The sequence below is a fragment of the Oryctolagus cuniculus genome, chromosome 8 (assembly GCF_051225735.1).
Source record: "Oryctolagus cuniculus isolate XC-2025 breed Fujian yellow rabbit chromosome 8, ASM5122573v1, whole genome shotgun sequence".
Taxonomy (NCBI): Eukaryota; Metazoa; Chordata; class Mammalia; order Lagomorpha; family Leporidae; genus Oryctolagus; species Oryctolagus cuniculus.
Window position 1 is genome coordinate 26,215,648 of NC_142874.1, and position 18,809 is coordinate 26,234,456.

At 40.8% G+C, this 18,809-nt stretch overlaps 1 long non-coding RNA gene across 5 annotated transcripts in view; it reads left to right on the forward strand.

Annotated features, from left to right (window-relative positions):
* The window catches only part of LOC103347521 (rho GTPase-activating protein 20), a 115,124-nt gene that overhangs the window by 64,912 nt on the left and 31,403 nt on the right, over positions 1-18,809 (forward strand). For 2 of the 5 annotated variants that reach the window (XR_016211763.1, XR_016211764.1), the window contains 5 exons: positions 1,607-1,648; positions 2,826-2,910; positions 9,310-9,387; positions 11,539-11,605; positions 16,830-17,009. This is a non-coding gene — a long non-coding RNA (rho GTPase-activating protein 20). Of the gene's footprint in view, positions 1-1,606; positions 1,649-2,825; positions 2,911-4,760; positions 5,273-9,309; positions 9,388-11,538; positions 11,606-16,829; positions 17,010-17,606; positions 17,739-18,809 lie in introns of those variants that run through there. The other 3 variants (XR_016211765.1, XR_016211766.1, XR_016211767.1) reach the window with 3 other exon arrangements.

An 18,809-nucleotide genomic window follows, 5' to 3' on the forward strand; every position in this document is an offset into this window, starting at 1 on the left:
TATTGAAGTTGATACAATGGAGATATATCCAAACTGTTAATCAACTCAGTTCTGTGATGGAACTGCTTGCAAATATTACTGAGAACAAAGCCATGCTTGTACCACTGTCTGCATGTCTTCTTTGCCATGACAAATTTTCTCCCTAGGTTCTCAGATTCTATTGCTTAATGTCTTCTTAATCTTGCAGGTGATAGGAAGCTGCCTATTTGTGGTGCCTTTGATGAGGAGTTCCACTAGATAGTTTTTTGAATGAGGGAGAAGCGTGGGCACGAGGTGGACATAGGCTATATTGGCTGTGAAGCTATGTAAACACATACAACACATTTACAACAATGCCCAGCACCGAGTACATTTGCTGTTGGCTGTTATCACTCTTATGCAAATTGGCATAAGTAACCCGTGGTGTTCAAGTCCATATGAAGGTGGAAAGCCAAGGAAATGTCCACTTTGCTGTGGAAGCATGTCCTGAGAAGGCATAGAAATGCCGCGTGGGCTCGCTGGTAGAAATAGGAAATGTGGCAGCCCCTGCAGAAAAACCTGTTGCTTCCGTGAGTTCAGTGTAGGACGACTGAGCAGGACTGAGCAATTCCACTGTGGAATATAGGTCCAAGAAAAGTGTAAACATACATACACTCTGTTTGTTCCTAGCTCTGACTTTTGGGCACAAATGTTCCTAGCAGTGTTGTTCATTAGAGCCAGAAGTTAGCAACAAATTACATGTTCATGACCTGATGAATGGATAGTTATGACATGGTGTAGGATCTGGGGGTGGTGGAGAATAGCGTGTGGCTGCTTACTAGAGATTAGGGTTTACTCTCGGGATAATGAAAATATTCATGAGCAAGGTATTACAGGTGCTGCCGGCACAGGACCCAGTCATATAAATGGTCAGTTTTATTTTCCATGTAGTCAATCACTCCCCAGCTGTTTTGAATGCTAGTAAATTATAAGCCCATGTATGTTTGCGACTGCAGATCTTTTTCACTTTGGATTTCAAATACATTAATGATGTAGCAGAAAGGATATAAAACATTAGTCACCAAACACTAGGTGCTTTGACATCCTTCAGCACATCATAGCACTAAAATTATTTTCTAGGTATTTATTTGACATCTGACAATTCTGCAGCCTCTGTGAAGTACAGTGGTATGGATTTCCCCCCTAAAGTGAGCCCAGAGCATTCCATTCACATGCCCAGTCTCTTCAGTGTGACATAATCTGATCATAATGCTTTTTCCATTTGAATAGCACTTCAAGCTACAGGAGCACTCTGAGGTTTAATGACCTCCACTTTCGATGGTGGATACTGAGACTCCTGTCAGTTCAGTGACTCCTGTGATCACTGAGCTAGCATCCCATAGTTGCAATCCAGGGTTTCATTTCAAGTCAGCTTCTCCTTCCCTTGAAGAACTCTTTCCCATCGATGTAATGTTGCTGTACAAGAGCAGACTCCACCCAGAGCCCTTGTGTGAGAGGGCACTACTTACGCCTGAGTCCCCGTCACCCACACTTGCCTGCTGGTGTGTTTGTCTGCAATGGTAGTCTTAATCAGATGGAATTAGTCTTTTATGTAGCTTACTATTTTCTCTGACTTCTCTGCTTGCAGTTCGAAGACATTTATGGAAAAATGGGAACGTCTGCTGGACAGGTATTTCTCTAGCATACACATTTTGAATCTTTCGTTTGTGATAGGAGGCATAAATCTGCAAGCAGTGCCCCTACATGATTCCCACTTAAAAATGCTCTTCCCACTTGAAAATACTCTTAGATGATCTTGCAATCCTTGGTTTCTCTACATGTGCTGTAAGTCATGTTCCCTCATTCACATGAATGTTCTATTCACTGTTGAAGAAGTTCAAGATGTATCTTTCATCTTTCCCTCCATACAGCCTATGGATCAGAGCTAACAATATTCCCAATATGTATTAAATGTCTATAAATGTAGCTAGTACTGAGCTACTCAGTAGCTGAGTGGATCTACTCAGTGCTCTACTGAGTGAGTCTGAAAGCACCTGTTGCTTCCTACACTTGAAGCCATGAAGGCGGTCCAGCTAGGAAAACGTTGAGGGGTGGATCTGCTGCCCAAACCACACATCAAGACACTCCCTGTTATTTTCCAGGCCATGCCGTCTTTCCCAGAATTATTTTCCTACTCATCTGGTTTTGTTGTTGTTCTTGTTTTGGCTTTTTAAAGATTTATTTATTTATCTGTTTGAGAGGTAGAGTTACAGAAAGAAGGAAAGGTGGAGGGTAAGCTCTTCCATCCACTGGTTCACTCCCCAAGTGGCCGCAATGGCTAGAGCTGGGCTGATCTGAAGCTAGGAGCCAGGAGCTTTTTCCTGGTCTACTGTGGAGCTACAGGGGCCCAGGCCTTGGGCCATCTTCTACTGCTTTCACAGGCCATAGCCAGGAGCTGGATTGGAAGAGGAGCAGCCGGGCCTGGAACCGGTGCCCATATGGGCTGCCGGTGCCACAGGCGGTGATGTTACCTCGTATGCCACAGCGATGCCACTCCTCATCTTTTGACCTTGCTGAGAAGTTCTACAAATCTAAATCTAAATAATATAAAAGTTATTTATAGATGAATATAAATATTTATATCCTGTAAGTATGCTATAGATATCTGTGCACAGAAATGCATATGTATGTCTCTGTATCAGTATATGTATTAGCTACCTCAAACAAGAGTTTCGTGTGTGTGTGTGTGTGTATATATAGGTACATATCAATGATGAGAAATATATAGAACATTTTGCCACATGAATTGATTTGAAGAGAAACATTAGCTAATTCATTAATTTTTGTTTCTTAATGATTTTGATTAGGTGTATAACTGAGTCGAAAGAGAAAGATCAAAAGCAGACGACAGTTCTACAGATAGAGTCGGATACCGTTAGCAACATTCCTTATGTAAGTGTGTTTTGGACTCAACATTTTAAATTCCAATTTCCTGACTTTGACTGAAAGAGAGGTAGAGACAATGGGGATAGAGGTTTTAGGTAGAGAAACAGATAGAGATCAAGAAGTATGGGAAGAGGAACAATATAATGGAACAGAGGAGAGGAGAGAGGAGGGGATGAGAAGAAGAGGGAGGAGAGAGTGAGATTGGAGTGACAGAGAGAGATGGGAGAGTGAGAGTATTCCGAAGGGAACATGGAGAAATATATCTTCACCTACACATGCAATTTTTTTGTGTACATAAAAAAGTAAATGTTAGGTTATATGAAGCATTGGGAATCCACGATAACTCAGTGCTTATGCTTAGAAAGACTATTTCGTGTTAAATATCCACAGAGTTTCACATTTTCATAAAGTGTTTTTCCCAAGCCAGTATTCTGGGAATTAAATATTTCTGTTCATTTGTCACTACTTTCAAACAGTGTTTTTGTTTGTTCCCAGTTTTTCAATATTTATTTCATGTTAAAATATTTTTATTTATTTGGAAGGAATTTTAAAACCCTGAAATGTGTGAAAGAGTGATAGGACTATCACATCCAAATGTGCTGATTTGATGACATCTTGTCCTATTTTTGTTCCATAATTTATTTTCTCTGTCTGTCTCTTGATATGTGTCTGGATATGCTTCTTTCTGAAGGCAGTTACATATGCTGCATGCCTTTATCTTTGAATACCTGTGTATTCCCAAGATCAAGATATAGTTTAGATAAACACCATACAGTCCTCACCTGGAAATGGAACATTGGTATAAATACTATTGCCACCTGTTGTTCATTTCATGTTCCAATTGATTGTTTGCTCTAGTAATGCTCCCTTTGTGGAACAGAATCCACTCTCTGAGTTAGGTGTTGCATTGAGCTGGTTACGTCCCACACCAAAGTCTGTCAGGATTGAATTAAACTTGGAGGGGTGAACCTTTGGAGAGATCGGTGTGTGTCTTCCTCATTTTTGTATGTTGTAGGGAAGAATATCTTCAGTTGGATCACATTTGATTTCTAAAATCATGACACACTAGCGCAGATCTTCATAATGGTGACCATGATAACACTGATACGCTATTTGACTTTTTTCTTTACAGCAGCTTCAGATCACAAAACATGGTATTCGCAGTGGAAAAAGCCTAGTCCAGCACAGCCATTTCCCAGCAGCTAATCAGAGCCAGGCATCTTTTATGAGCTGTTTTCCATAACCAGAGGAATTGCTTGAAGAAGTTGAAATGGAGTTCTCCTGTAGGGAGGAGCACCCTTGTCTCAAGCTGCTTTGGTTTTAGTTATGGCAAATGGTTGCTCATCCTGGAATTTTTCAAAATCAATTTCATTTATGTATGGTTTTCATAAAATAATCATACCTAATGCTATTCATTCACACTTGAAAATCTGAGTTTTCTCTAATTTTCTCTTGATTTTATCTTACGGAAACTTGCCATTTCCTGTAGTAAAGTTCTGGTGCCAACCAATTTTCTAATTTGCTTTCATCCAAAAATGTGTAGATTTCAGCTTCACTTTAAAAAAAAAAAAGATTTATTTATTTTATTTATTTGAAAATCAGACTTACACAGAGAGAGGAAATGCAGAGAGAGAGAGAGAGAGAGAGAGAGAGGTCTTACATCCGATGGTTCACCCCCCAATTGGCTGCAATGGCCAGAGCTGCACGGATCCGAAGCCAGGAGCCAGGAACTTTTTCCAGGTCTCCCACACAGGTGCAGGAGCCTAGGGACTTGGGCCATCCCACTGCTTTCCCAGGCCACAGAGGAGAGCTGGACTGGAAGCGGAGCAGCCAAGTCTGGAACCAGCGCCCATATGGGATGCCAGTACTTCAGGCCAGGGCATTCACCCACTGCACCACAGCGCCAGCCCCTCAGCTTCACTCTTGAAAGGCACTTTTGCTGAACCTGGAAAGAATATCCTAGCTAATATTTCTCTCTCTACGCCTTGCAGATATTCCACTGTGTTCTGGTCACGATGCTTTCTGATAGCTTGAGTGATCCATGGTGACTGTCTTATTTGCCTATTTTTGTGTCCCTGCTTTCAGGATCTGTGCTCCTTCTCTGACTTACAGTAATATGACCACAATGTGCCAAAACATGGCTTTCTTTGAATCTATTTTGTTTGATATTTTCTGAGTTCCTTTAATTTGTAACTTTTTAAAAAAGATTTATTTATTTACTTGAAAGTCAAATTACACAGAGGGAGAAGGAGAGGCGCGGAGAGAGAGAGAGGTCTTCCATCCACTGGTTCACTCCCCAGATGGCCGCAACGCCTGGAGGCACTGCAATCCGAAGCCAGGAGCCAGGAGCTTCCTCCGGGTCTCCCACGTGGGTACAGGGGCCCAAGGACTTGGGCCATCTTCTACTGCTTTCCCAGGCCACAGCAGAGAGCTGGATGGGAAGTGGAGCAGCCAGGACTTGAACTGGCACCCATATGGGATGCCGGCATACAGGCAGCGACCTTACCCGCTATGCCACAGCACCAGCCGCTAATTTGTAACTTTTTATTTTCGTCAAATTTGGGGAAATTTCACAGTGACTGCAAACATTTTTTCCTTCCTGTAGGCAGCAAATAGATGGGTTTTGTTTGTTAATCCATTCAGCCAGTCTGTGTCTTTTAACGTGGGATTTGAAGGCATTTAGATTGAAGATGACTATTAATAAGTAACTACTTTTCCCTGCCATTTTCCCAAAAATATTCCTGTTTTTTACGTTGAATTTCCTTTGAACTTTTACTGAGGGATTTTCTTCCTTTACCTTCTTTTGTAGTGATGACCATGTTTCTGTGTGCAACAAATCCTTAAGCATCTTTTGTGGGGCTGGACGGGTGGTGATAAATTCTTTGAATTTCTGTTTGTTATGGAAGGTCTTTATTTCACCTTCGTTCATAAATGAGATCTTTGCAGGTATAATATTGTTGGATGACATTTTTTTTCTTTTAAGCCTTGGAGTATATCTGGCCATTCTCTCCTAGCTTGTAGGGTTTCTGATGAGATGTCTGCTGTGAGTCTAACTGGAGATCCTCTAAAAGTACCATGACATTTCTCACATGCACATTTTAGAATCTTCTCCTTCTGTTTTACTGTGGTGAGTTTGATTACAATGTGGCATGATGAGGATATTTTCTGGTTATGTCTATTAGGAGTTTCATGTGCTTCCTTACTTGGATGTCCCTTTCTTTCTCCAAATTAGGGAAGTTTTCCGTTACTATTTCATTCAAAAGGCCTTCTAATCTTTTCTCTCTTTCCATGCCTTCAGGAACTTCTAGAACCTGTATGTTGGGTCACTTTATAGTATCTTGTAGATTTCCAACAGTGTTTTTTAGGTTTCTAATTTCCTCTTCTTGTGTTTGGTTTGACTGTATTCTTTCCTGTGCTTTGTCTCCTAAGTCTTATATTCTTTCTTCTTTTTTTTTTTTTTCTACAGGCAGAGTGGGCAGTGAGACAGACAGAGAGAAAGGTCTTCCTTTGCCATTGGTTCACCCTCCAATGGCCGTTGCGGCCGGCACGCTGCAGCCAGCGCACCGCGCCGATCCGAAGGCTGGAGCCAGGTGCTTCTCCTGGTCTCCCTTGGGGTGCAGGGCCCAAGAACTTGGGCCATCCTCTACTGCACTCCCAGGCCACAGCAGAGAGCTGGCCTGGAAGAGGGGCAACCGGGACAGAATCCGGTGCCCCGACCAGGACTAGAACCTGGTGTGCTGGCGCCGCTAGGTGGAGGATTATCCTATTGAGCCGTGGTGCCGGCCCATATTCTTTCTTCTTCACTGATTATGTTGTTAAGGCTCCCCACTGCATTTTTAATTCATTTTATTATATTCTTCATTTCATTTTGATTTCTCTTTAAGGTCTCAATTTCATGGAGGAAATTTTATTTCATGTCCTGTACAGATTTCAGTAGTTTGTGCATTTGTGTCCGATAACTTCTGTGTAATCTTACGATCAATTTTTAAACTTCCATTTCCTACATTTCTTCTGCCTCAATGTATTCACAATCTACTATTGAAGGGTTTTACTCTTTTCAGGGTGTCATGTCGTGTTCCTTATTCTTGTTTCTTGAATTGGTGGGTTTGTTGTTTGGCATGTGTGGAGATACTTGTTGGTTTCTTCCTTTTCTTCTTCTTCTTCTTCTTCCTTTTTTTTTTTTTTTTGGTCTAGTGGATTTTATCTGTGTACTGTGGCTCTGTAGATAAGTGGAATGTCTACTTTAAGTGAATATCTAGCTTGTAGTGGGTGTGATCAGGGAGCTCTGTTCAGTTCTCCAGGGTTAAGGGCATGTCTGAGGTGATACACCCAGGTTTGGCACAGTAAATCTCTCTCTCTGTTTTTTATCAGAAGGGAAATTTTTTCTGCTCAGCTGAGCTCCTCTCCTTAATGGAGACCAGTGCCTTAGCGCTAGCCCCAGTGGCTATAATATTCATCCACTCTGTCCCAGGGAGCACACAAAGGATCTGTGCAGTCCTCAGTGTAAGTTTAGATTCTCCAGCGATGTCTCTCACCAGGTAACCAGGAAGCCCTGAGCATGTGGAGTCTCCCAGTGTGAGTGCCCAAAGTCCCAGCCTCACAGTGGATCCTGCCTCACACCCTCAGTTTTTTTCACAGTCCCAGTAGAGAAGCCTCACATAGTCACAGGCTCCTATCCCCCTGTTAGTTCTTCCCACTAGTCAGGGGTCTCCACTCAACTAGTTGCTGGGCATGGACACGAGCTGGCACAGCTGTTACATATGTCCAAAATGGCACCTGCTCTATTGGCTTGTTACAGAATGGCATTGTAAAGTGATTGGGGAAAGAGAAATTGTGTCCATACTTTTTTTTCTCTTCTAGTTTGGAAAGTACACTTTCCTTGTTGGGGCTGCAAGCCAAGTTTTCTCTAGGCTCTCTTTGCAGCTTAATCACCAGTGCCTTGGACTACTACTAGTACTGTCTGGTCTCACCTCACTTTCCAATGCCAGTGCGTAGGCTCTCGGCTGCTGGGCAGGCTCTCGGCTATTGGAGTCCCAAGTTGTGGGCATCCGTGCCATCCACAGGAGGTCCACCATGTCCCTCTAATTTTGGTAGAGTTTCCTCTGGCATTTTCTCCCCAACTCTTCCCTGAGACTACACTCTTTCCACTTTTTAAATACTATCTTCTCCTGGACTAGGACAGTAAGCTCTAATTTTTTCAATCATACCTTTCTTCCTTTTTCAGACTGACTGTTTCCAATTGATGTATTTTCAAATTCATTGTCTTCCATTTGCCATCTCACTTGTGCTTTTTAGTCCACCCACTGCATTGTTCTTTCAGATATTTTTCACAGCTAAAGTTCCCATTTTGAAATATCTTCTGTTTTTGTGCTGGGACAGCCTCTACTTTTTTTAATTTTTTTTTTCATTTTCAGCACATTTGTTTTAATGTCTTGGAGCACATAGCTGCTTTTGTTGCATAATTTTCATATGAAACTCTTAGAGATCTGGTCACATTTCCCTGGCCGTTATATATGGAGTAACATCTCATATGGAAAAGAAATGAAACTCATTTCCATATTTTCTAATTATTGAATAGTTTAAATTACATGCTTATAAGCAGTTCCATCTATGTGTTCATAGAGAGAACAGGATCAGAAAAGAAGGCCCATACCCTTGTACTGCTTATTTTGAATTTAATGATTTCCATATACCATGAAAATCCATTATGTTACAAACCAGATAAATTGGAAAAAGATGAGTAATCCTTCAAAAGAGTTTTTTTCCTTAAAAAATTCTGTGAAAGTGTTCATGTACAGTTTTAAAATTCTATGGGTATCTCAAAAAAGAACTCAGATGTCTAGAATTTTCAGCCTTGAATTCTGGGTTCATGGTCTCAATACATTTTGACAATGAAAATCTAAAAAGGGTGATCTGACTAGGAGAAGGTATTCCCTACATAGTGGTTTATGGAGCAAGAATGCCTGTGAGAGCCAGTTCTTACTCTCATTTGACGAGGACTGAATATATGGTATGCAAAGAAATCAATCTAAACATAAAAACACAACTCATCAAGAGAAGGAGAGAGACTGACTCCTTGTTGAACTATTCCCTGCATGATGGAAATAGTCTTTGGGTGTTGGGCTCTTTCTGAATTGAGGTTCTTTCTGTTTGGGCCTAAGCAGTTATATTTTTAGTATCATAACTCCTCTATTAGAAACATGTTAATTAATTGAAATTCTTTCTTCTGGCTTTGTGTTACGTAAAGTAATAAAAATCAGTTATCATTAAGGTTTGGTGCTTCATATGTATTTTGCTTTGTCATTACTCAAACTTTACCCTGAAACCAAGAGTTTCATAATTATGTAACCATATACTTTAACATTCTCCTGTATCAGCAGTTTTTTCTTCTTTTCCCTTTTACAGTCTGGAATTATAACAGTTACCAATTTAGACACAGTGAGTGACGTTATCCATATGGCACTACCAGTGCTAGGATTAAGTGTAAGTAATCTGAAAGATACTTTGAGTTAAATAACAACTTTGGTTTTTGAGATGAATATATTTTCCCTTTGATCCAGATACATGCACACATGCTTACAGTGTATATTTGTAAAATACAGTTCCGGGCAAAGAGACCAATTGTAGGCAGCAATATATTTTGTCCCCAGAACCATGTGCACATGTGGGAATGGAAAACGTCGGAGATGTATTTGTCTATGTATGGGTATTGCTCTTCTGTTCTGATTTTAAATTTCATGTGAACTGAAAGCCATAATTTAATGAAATTGGAGTATAATTTCAGATTGCTATTGTCATGTATTTTATTTTTTTTGTGTATATATATAAGTGTATATATATATACACACAAAAATATCTTACATGCTTCCTAATACGAAGGTTATAACCTTGTCTGTTGGATTGCTATTTCTGTATATTCTGGTTTCTCCAATCCCACACCTATCATCTCAGTGTACACAAACCTAATAGACATGTCTAGTTGAATTTTTTTTTTTAATTTTTGAGGGTCGGAGAGGACAGAGATAGCAAGAGGGATGAAGACAGACACAGAGAGAGGAAGACATAGAAATACATAGAGAGGGTGCTCGCCTCTGTTGGTTCAATCTCTGGATGCCCACAGCACCTAAGGGTGGTCTGAAGCTAAGGTCTGGATCCAGGAGTACGATTCAGGTACCCCACGTGGGTGGCAGGAACCCAGTTACTTGAGAATTCATAGCTGCTTCCCAGAATGCACATTAGCAGGGAGCTGGAATCAGGACCTAGAACTTGGATTGGAACCCAGTTATTGTGGCGTGAGTCTCAGGCATCTTCAAACCACCATGCTAAAATCTCACTCCTTATAAATTTGGACATGAAGAACACCTGCATAAAAGCTGTATGCCTTAGATGCTGATTCAGGGAATGATATATCTGGTGCCTCTAATAAATTATTAAAGAGCAAGATAAGAGTTGAATGAAAGCTTGCTCTTCGGGGAATGTGTGTGCACACCACATACATGTCTTTTTTAAAAACTTGTTTTATTTGAGAGACATAGACAGACAGAAGAGTTTATGTCTATGGTTTCACTCGACAAGTGCCTACAGCAGCAGTAGAGCTGATGCCTGGAGCTGAGAACTTAATCCAGGTCTCTTGTGTAGATGATAGAAAGCCAGCTAAGTCCAGTAAAACACAGCATTCTTCAAAGAGACTGGAGATAGCTGAGAGTGGAATGATCAGGATTAGACTTACCTTTACTAGTGAAGTGGCATAAATATGATTCTTTATTCCTTAGGTCACTTGGGATAATAGCATTGTGATCCTTGTCAAAAGTCATATGGCATGAATCTGGGGTGTAGTCTTGGAGGCTCAGAAAGGGACCGAAGTTATTTCGGTCAGTCCTGTTAACTCGAATAGCATTGGCACTGGTCCCAATTATTTTCTTGTTTGGAAATGTAGAAATGCTAAAGAAATACATCCTTGATCTGGCTAAAAAGCCCATGAGAGTTTCTCAGGCATGGAAAGCCAAGACACTGTGGCAAAAAAATGACCTAAATGGAAGATCTCTGTGAGTGCGATCCCAGTGGAAAGAACAGGCCATCAAAGAAGGAGGCACCTTTCTCTGAAGGGAGGAGAGAACTTTCACTTTGACTCTGGCCTTGTCTAATAAGGCCAGAGTTTGTGAACCTGAGAGGTTTCCATAGCCTTGGCAGCTCATGACAAGAGCCTCGGGTGATTACTGACGTCATAAATAAGAGTGTCAATTGTTAAATCAATAATAGGAGTCACTGTGCACTTGCTGCCCATGTAGGATCTGTGTTTTTAATGTGTTGTACTATGTGAATGAATGGTAAGACTTATCTTCAAACAGTACTTTATGCTTTGTATGTCTGTGTGGGTACAAAGTGTTGAAATCTTTACTTAGTATATACTAAGTTGATCTTCTGTATATAAAGAGAATTAAAAATGAATCTTACTGAAGAGTTGGTTGGGAGAGGGAGTAGGAGATGGGATGGTTTGCGAGTGGGAGGGTGGTTATGGGGGGAAAATGCTTTCAAAATTTATATTTATTAAAGTTTTCTAAAAAACAAAAGAAATACATCCTTGAAGTATGCCCTGACAAAGACTTGTGATACTTAGTTCTTTTTGTCTCTAAGGGCTCAGAAATGGACTACCAATTGTGGGTCTATTCAAACCAGAGAAAGACCTCTTACCCGCTCATCGGTAAGTGTCCAGCAAAATAAAAAATGAAATGTATTGCTTCAAAATGGTAACTATTAATTTCCAGACTATGCATTGTTTGTTCTTAAGTTTAAATATCTTTACAAGGGAGAAAACAACCTCATGTAGTCAGTACTCATTTATAAAAGGAATTGCCAAGTGTATACTCTACCCTGGGTGCCTGACAACATATCTTCATACAGCAATTTAAGTTGTAGTTGGAAAAGAAACTGAAGTTTTATTCTCTGCTTTTCCATGTGGATAGCACAACTGTCTTGGAATAGTCCTTTTTTTTTTCTTTTTTTGTAATGAAATGAAAATGGGGTCGAATTTCATCTCTCCAAACATTTGATTGATGCCCATATACTGGTTTGTATTCCCCTTTCCATTTCTAGTCTCATAGGTAATCTCTATTTTTAAGTCTTGCAAAATCTGTCAGGTCTATGTCCAAGTATACCACTCTCCCTCCTCCTTCCTTTCTTATTCTTTCTTTTAAGTTTTATAATAACATACTTTCAGTTTACTTTAAAATCATATGCTTAACCCTCCACTAAGTAAAAAATTTACCAGTAGTAAGAAAGAACAACAACACTGTTCTAAATAGTAGAGGAACAGGTTATTATTTACAGACAAGGGCTTTAAACAATAATCACATCTCAAAATGTGAATTTTACTCATATACATTAAATTTTTGTACTCTATTTGGTACCACAGATCAAGGAAAGCATATGATATTTGTCTTTTTGGGACTGGCTTATTTAACTAAATATAATGGTTTTCCGATGCATCCATTTTCTTGCAAAAGACAGAATGTTGTTCTTTTTTGTGGTTGAATAGTATGTATATAGCACATTTTCTTTATCCAGTCATTGGTTGATGGACAGTTGGGTTGATTTTATATCCTAGCTATTGTGCAATTGAGCGACAATAAACATGGGGGTACAGATAACTCTTTCATGCACTGATTTCCTTTCCCTTGGTAAATTCCCAGGTGTGGGATGGCTGGGTCACATGATAGGTCTATTTTCCTGTTTCTGAGGAATCTTCATACTGTGTTCCATAATGGCTGTATTAATCTACATTTCCACAGATGTGTATTAGGGTACCTTTTTCCTACGTCCTCACCAACATTTATTGTTTGTTGATTTCTGCATGAAAGCCAATTTAATTAAGGTAAGGTGAAACCTCATGGTGGTTTTGTTTGCATGTCTCTGGTAGCTAGTGATCCTGAGGATTTTTCTTGTGTCTCTTGGCCACGTGAATGTCCTCTTTTGAAAAATGCCTGTTCAAGTCCTTTGAGCATTTTGTAGCTGGGTTGCTTGTTTTGTTGTTGTTGAGTTTCTTGAGCTCTTTATAGATTCTGGATCTTAATCCTTTATCTGTTGTATAGTTTGCCAGTGTTTTATTCCATTCTGTCGGTTGCTTCTTCACTTTGTTGAGTGTTTCCTTTGTAGAAGCTTCTTACTTTGATGTAATCCCATTTGTGTATTTTTGCTTTGATCTCCTTGCTTCCAGGGTCTTTTTCAAGAGGTGTTTGCCTATGCCAGTGTCTTGCAGAGGTTCTCCAATGTTCTCTAGCAGTTTGATGGTATCATGTCATAGATTGAGATTCTTGATCCATTTTGAGTGGACTTTTGTATAGGGTATATAGGTATATAGGTAGGGTTCTTACCTCATACTTCTGCACATGTATATACAACTTTCCAGCACCATTTGTTGAAGATACTGACCATTCTGTAGGTATTGATTTTAGCTCATTTGTCCAAAGATTAGTTGGTTGTACATGTTGGATTGGTTTATGAAGATTCTATTCTGTTTCATTGATCTATGTATTTATTTTAGTGTCAGATCCAAGCTGTTTTGATTATCAATGCCTTGTAGTATGCTTTTTTAAAAAAAGATTTATTTATTTACTTATTTGAAAGTCAGAGTTTCACAGAGAGAGGAGGGGCAGAGAAAGAGAGAGATCTTCCATCCGATGGTTCACTCCCCAGTTGGCCACAATGGCCGGCGCTGTGCTGATCCAAAGCCAGGAGCCAGTAGCTTCTTCCAGGTCTCCTACGTGGGTGCAGGAGCCCAAGGACTTGGGCCATCTTCTGCTGCTTCTCCAGGCCATAGCAGAGAGCTGGATTGGAAGTGCAGCAGCGGGGTCTTGAACCGGCATCCATATGGGATTCCGGCACTTTAGGCCAGGGTGTTAACCCACTGCACCACAGTCCTGGCCCCTGTAGTATGCTTTTAAATCTAGTATTGTAATGCTCCCAGTTTTGTTTTTGTTGTTTAGTATTGTTTGAGCTTGTTGGGCTCTCTTGTTTTTCTGTATGAATTTTAGCATCATAGTCTCTAGATCTGAGGAGAATGCCTTTGGTATTTTCATTGGATCACATTGAATCTGTAAATTTCTTTCTGTCATATGGACATTATGATGATAAGTCTTCTGATCCATGAACATGGAAGATTTTTCCATTTTTCTCTGTTTTCTATTTCTTTAATGCTCAATAATTTTCATTGTAGAGATCTTTCACCTTCTTGGTTCAGTTTATTTCAAGGTGTTGACATTTTTGTAGCTATCGTGAATGGGACTGATCTTACCAGTTCTTTGTCAGGCTTGGCATTGTCTGGGTACACAAAGTCTATTACTTTTTTGCATTGATTTTATATCCTGCAACTTTACCAAGCTCTCTTATGAGTTCCAGTAGTCTTTTAGTGGAGTTTCTGGTTCCCCTGTGTTTATGAATGTGTGTGTGTGTGTGTGTGTGTGTGTATATACATGCATGCATGTCATCTGCAAACACATATATATTTATTGTGAAATTATGTCAAGAAGTTATTTGAGCATGATTAAAAATTAAGATAATCACATTCAAACTCCTAAAAGGTTTTTTGATTAACAAACATGTACAGTTCAGCCATTCTTTTTGTTGAATTTTCTAGCACTTGATCTTGAGGTTGTTGATAAAAACATTATACTTCTCCTAAAATAGTTGTTGAATTAACCTATATAAAGAAGAGACCATTCATGAATCATCATGTGTTTCAGTGTCTCTCACAGAAACAAGCCCTGGAAAGGAAGGGAGGCATACTATTTGTCATAGACTTTGTAATATAATGCTGGTGATTTCTATGAAAATCAAACAGTATTACTTACCTGGGCAATCTTCCTATTCTTCTTTCAACAGTCATGTAAAGGAACTAATGTGTAATTTATAATGTTTTCAAGTCACTTACAAAATTTGAAAATAAAGTTTCTGTTCTTTCTGAATGTACTTTGTCAGTCTCAAAATTCAGGAATTGCTAAATACATCTGAGGACAAAAGCCAACCACCTATTTTATGATGTTTCTCCTTAATTTTGACATCTTTGTAACAAGATAGCAATAGAGGCCGGCGCCATGGCTCACTAGGCTAATCCTCCGCCTTGCGGCGCCGGCACAGCGGGTTCTAGTCCCGGTCAGGGCGCCGGATTCTGTCCCGGTTGCCCCTCTTCCAGGCCAGCTCTCTGCTGTGGCCAGGGAGTGCAGTGGAGGATGGCCCAAGTTCTTGGGCCCCGCACCCCATGGGAGACCAGGATAAGTACCTGGCTCCTGCCATCGGATCAGTGCGGTGCGCCAGCCGCAGCGCGCTGGCCACGGCGGCCATTGGAGGGTGAACCAATGGCAAAAAGGAAGACCTTCCTCTCTGTCTCTCTCTCTCTCTCTCACTGTCCACTCCGTCTGTCAAAAAATAAAAAAAAAAATTAAAATAAAGATAGCAGTAGAGTTAGTGTGCAAATCAAATACTGTAATGAATTTATTGAGTAGATGGCATTTGTTTATGTAAAATGTTTTTTCTGGAGGATGATTTGGACCCGAACAATGGCATGCACTGTGACTGGCTCCAAGAAATCCTAAGAGTGTATCTGTCGTTGGTGACTCCTAGCGGTCCTTATGGATGTGTGTTTAATATGCTCTCAGTTCCTGATCATCTTTTTCTGTCCTGGTTATGCCGATGGTTTGGTTTTGTTAATATTGCAGTTGTAGAAGCTTCTTTTACCATGAAAGAGACAAGTTGCTATAATTCTTGCTCTGAACAGGGTATTAATGTCCCATGAAATGGAAAATTTAACTAATATGTCAGAAATTGAATAAAGGGAGCTTTCACTTTGTTGTTGAAAAGAAAATCCCTTTGACAGCACAGAATCGTGAAAACATGTTCGAAGTTTAGTTTTTGAGAGGCAAAAATAGACACAGAATGTTAAATTGCTAGTTCTATCCTTAAAGGTCCACGAAGATTGGAGGTGTCCTAGGGCAAGGGCCAGGAGCCAGAAGGCAGGTCATCAGTCCAGTCTTGCACGTGAGTGGCAGGAACATCAGTGTTCAAGACAACAGCTCTGCATCTTAGGGTCTGATCTGCATTTGCAGAGAGCTTCAGTCAGGATCCATGATCAAGGACCAAACCAGGTGGTCCAATGTGGGACAGAGGTGTCTTCATGGACATCCCAATTGCTAATACCCACCAGTAGCAGAGGATCTTGAGAATTTCTTGGGTTGCCAGCAATTTAAAAATGAGAGAGGAAAGCAATGACATTACATGTACTCCGTGAACATCAGTTGGTAGGATGGCTCTGGGTCTCTAACACTCTGCAGCACTCCCTCAGCTAGTGAGCTGTGAGGGGCTCCTGAGAGGGCCAAAGTAGGAGGGAAGTGTAACAGCAGACCATGGCCCCAGTGCTCTTGAGAATCACAGGCTATAAAACTGACAGAGAAATGAAGTCTCTTTTCATGATCTAACATCGTGGGAGAGAGATTCTAGGTTACAGCAACTCATGACATATATGGCCCAATCATTTAAAAAATGCAGACCACTGATGTTTACTCATGTTTACTCATATGAGGACGTTAAAAATCTAGTTGGAGTCAAGGCAGATTTTAGCAGGCCTTCTACTTTACAACGGAAATAACAAGTCATCAGTGTGCAGTGCACTGAGGGATCTTGGTCTTCTAAGCTAGGCAATGGGCTACTACTTCTGTTTGCGTTGGAAAGGTCCTCTGCCTGGGTGCCTGCTTTATGCAGTGCCTCCCCAGAGAGAGCACACCTGATGCTCACTCCCAAGACACAGCTCTCTTCCTTGCAGAAGCCCCAGGAGAACTTGAGCTGTCCCCGGTGCTGTACCCACACTGACAACAAGGCATGTTTGATCATACCTGTCACCATCAGCCTGATGTGTATTGAGATTTTTCTCTGCCTAGGGCATGAGTGTCCATATGCTATCCAAGCAAGCTACCATCGAGCTGCCTTTCATAATCAGGAACCGGGGAAGTCCACCTCCGCCCTGAGCATGGAGGATCCCGTTCTGGAGATCTTGTCTGATGGAGGGATCCAGTTCGTGTTGAAGCCCAGGCACACGGCTAAAAGGCAGCGCCGGTGCGGTAAGTCTAATTTCCAGCAGGGTTCTGCTCTCTGCTCATCCATGCATTCCTGAGAAAAAAATTCATGACAGAGAGCTGTTCTCCATGAGGGAGGAGGTGTGCATAAGTACAGGGACCCAGTACTCACCAAGAACCAGGCTTAGAGAAACTGTTCAAAGTCAGAACCCATCTCACTTCCAGGAGGATTGTGGTGGTTCTTCTACATTAGAACTTTTGTCTCCTCTGGATACCCTGAGCATTTGCTCCATAAAATAATGCATGCACAAACTTATGTGTCTGTAGAGAGAAGTTTCTTGTGGCCTGGCATCATGGTACAGTGGGTTAAGCTGCATCCTGCAATCCACATCAGAGCATTGGCTTGAGTCCTGGCTCTCCCAGTTCGGATGAAGCTCGCTGGCTTTATCAGAATGTGCCTGGGAAGGAAGCAGAAAATGACCCAAATACCTGGGTCCTTTGTCTCGCATGTGGGAGACCCAGGTGGAGTTCTAATCTCCAGCCCTGTCCCTGGTTGTTGTGGCCATTTGAGAAAAAAACAGTGATGAAAGATGTCTTTCTCTGTGTGTTATTCTGTATTACAAATAAATCTTTACAATGAAGAGCATCATGTGTGAAGGCCTGGAAATGAAGACTAAGCATTCCAGAGGGTAACCCTGAACCTGGAGTGAGAGCAGGAAGTAATCAATGTACTGCATGCCTTAGACTTACCTTATATGGAAGATCTCCAGGATGGTGAGAAACTGTGGCATTGAATTTGGATCTCTTCTGGCTTGGGCTGAAGTGGCTAGGGGGTTGCTTCCTGAATTGATCTCTTCATTATGCCCACGGCATGCTGACTTCCTCCAGGCTTCAGATGCATATCTAGACCAGACATGGACTGAACAGTTACGATCAGGGATGTTTCAGCTTTTTGCTTTCCAGTCTCTCCCTACTTGTCAATATTCTTTTGAGAGACCTTTCTCTGAAGAACAGTTTTTAGTAAGGTGGGAAATATTGTGGCAAGAATATAATGATTTCCACTGTGAATGGTGTTCGTACTTTTCTTGTGAGGATATTCTGTGATTTATATAGCTTATAAATGTGTTTTTGGTTGTAATTTTGAGCATATAGCAATATTCTATAAATGTTGCTCCTATGCAAGATTGTGAATCTGAACTTTGTAAACATCCACAACCCCCATTTGGGCAAGAGAATGCCACCACCAGAAGTATCGCCAGGAGTGTCAGAAAGGCTCAGTGTTTTTGAAGTGAGCTTGTTGAATTATGCAACGTGTCTCATGGAAAATGGCTGCTGTTTCCATTGGTCACAGAAGCAGCATGCGCTCTCAGTAAATAATGTACCTTATGAAAGCCTCAGCTAAGCACCGAAAGTATTTTTGTTTGAGAAAGATTGTAATGGCACTCATCTCTCTCTGTTCCCATATGTTCTGGATGTATAGATTCATATCAAGGTATGGAGCATGATGCTTCATTGCTTAGCTGTGTGACAACTAAGTAGTGGATTATGTCCCAATAGATTTTTAAATAATGAAATCAGGTGAGTCCTAGGTGTACCAGGTTGCGCACGAGTTAAACCATGTATTCTTGCCTGTTTTAAAGAAAGAGTTGGATATGGTAGTATGTATGAGCAGCCTCCTGCATTTGAGATGGCATTTGCTTTTTTCTTGTCTCCTTTTAAAAGGTGGAATTTTGAATGCTTGGTGTTGGATTACTTTGTGACTGCATGCTATCTGGAGAGTACTAACTAACCAGAAAGAGAATGGAGATAAAGTTTACTTTAGGGTGAGGAAACTGATGTGTGGGA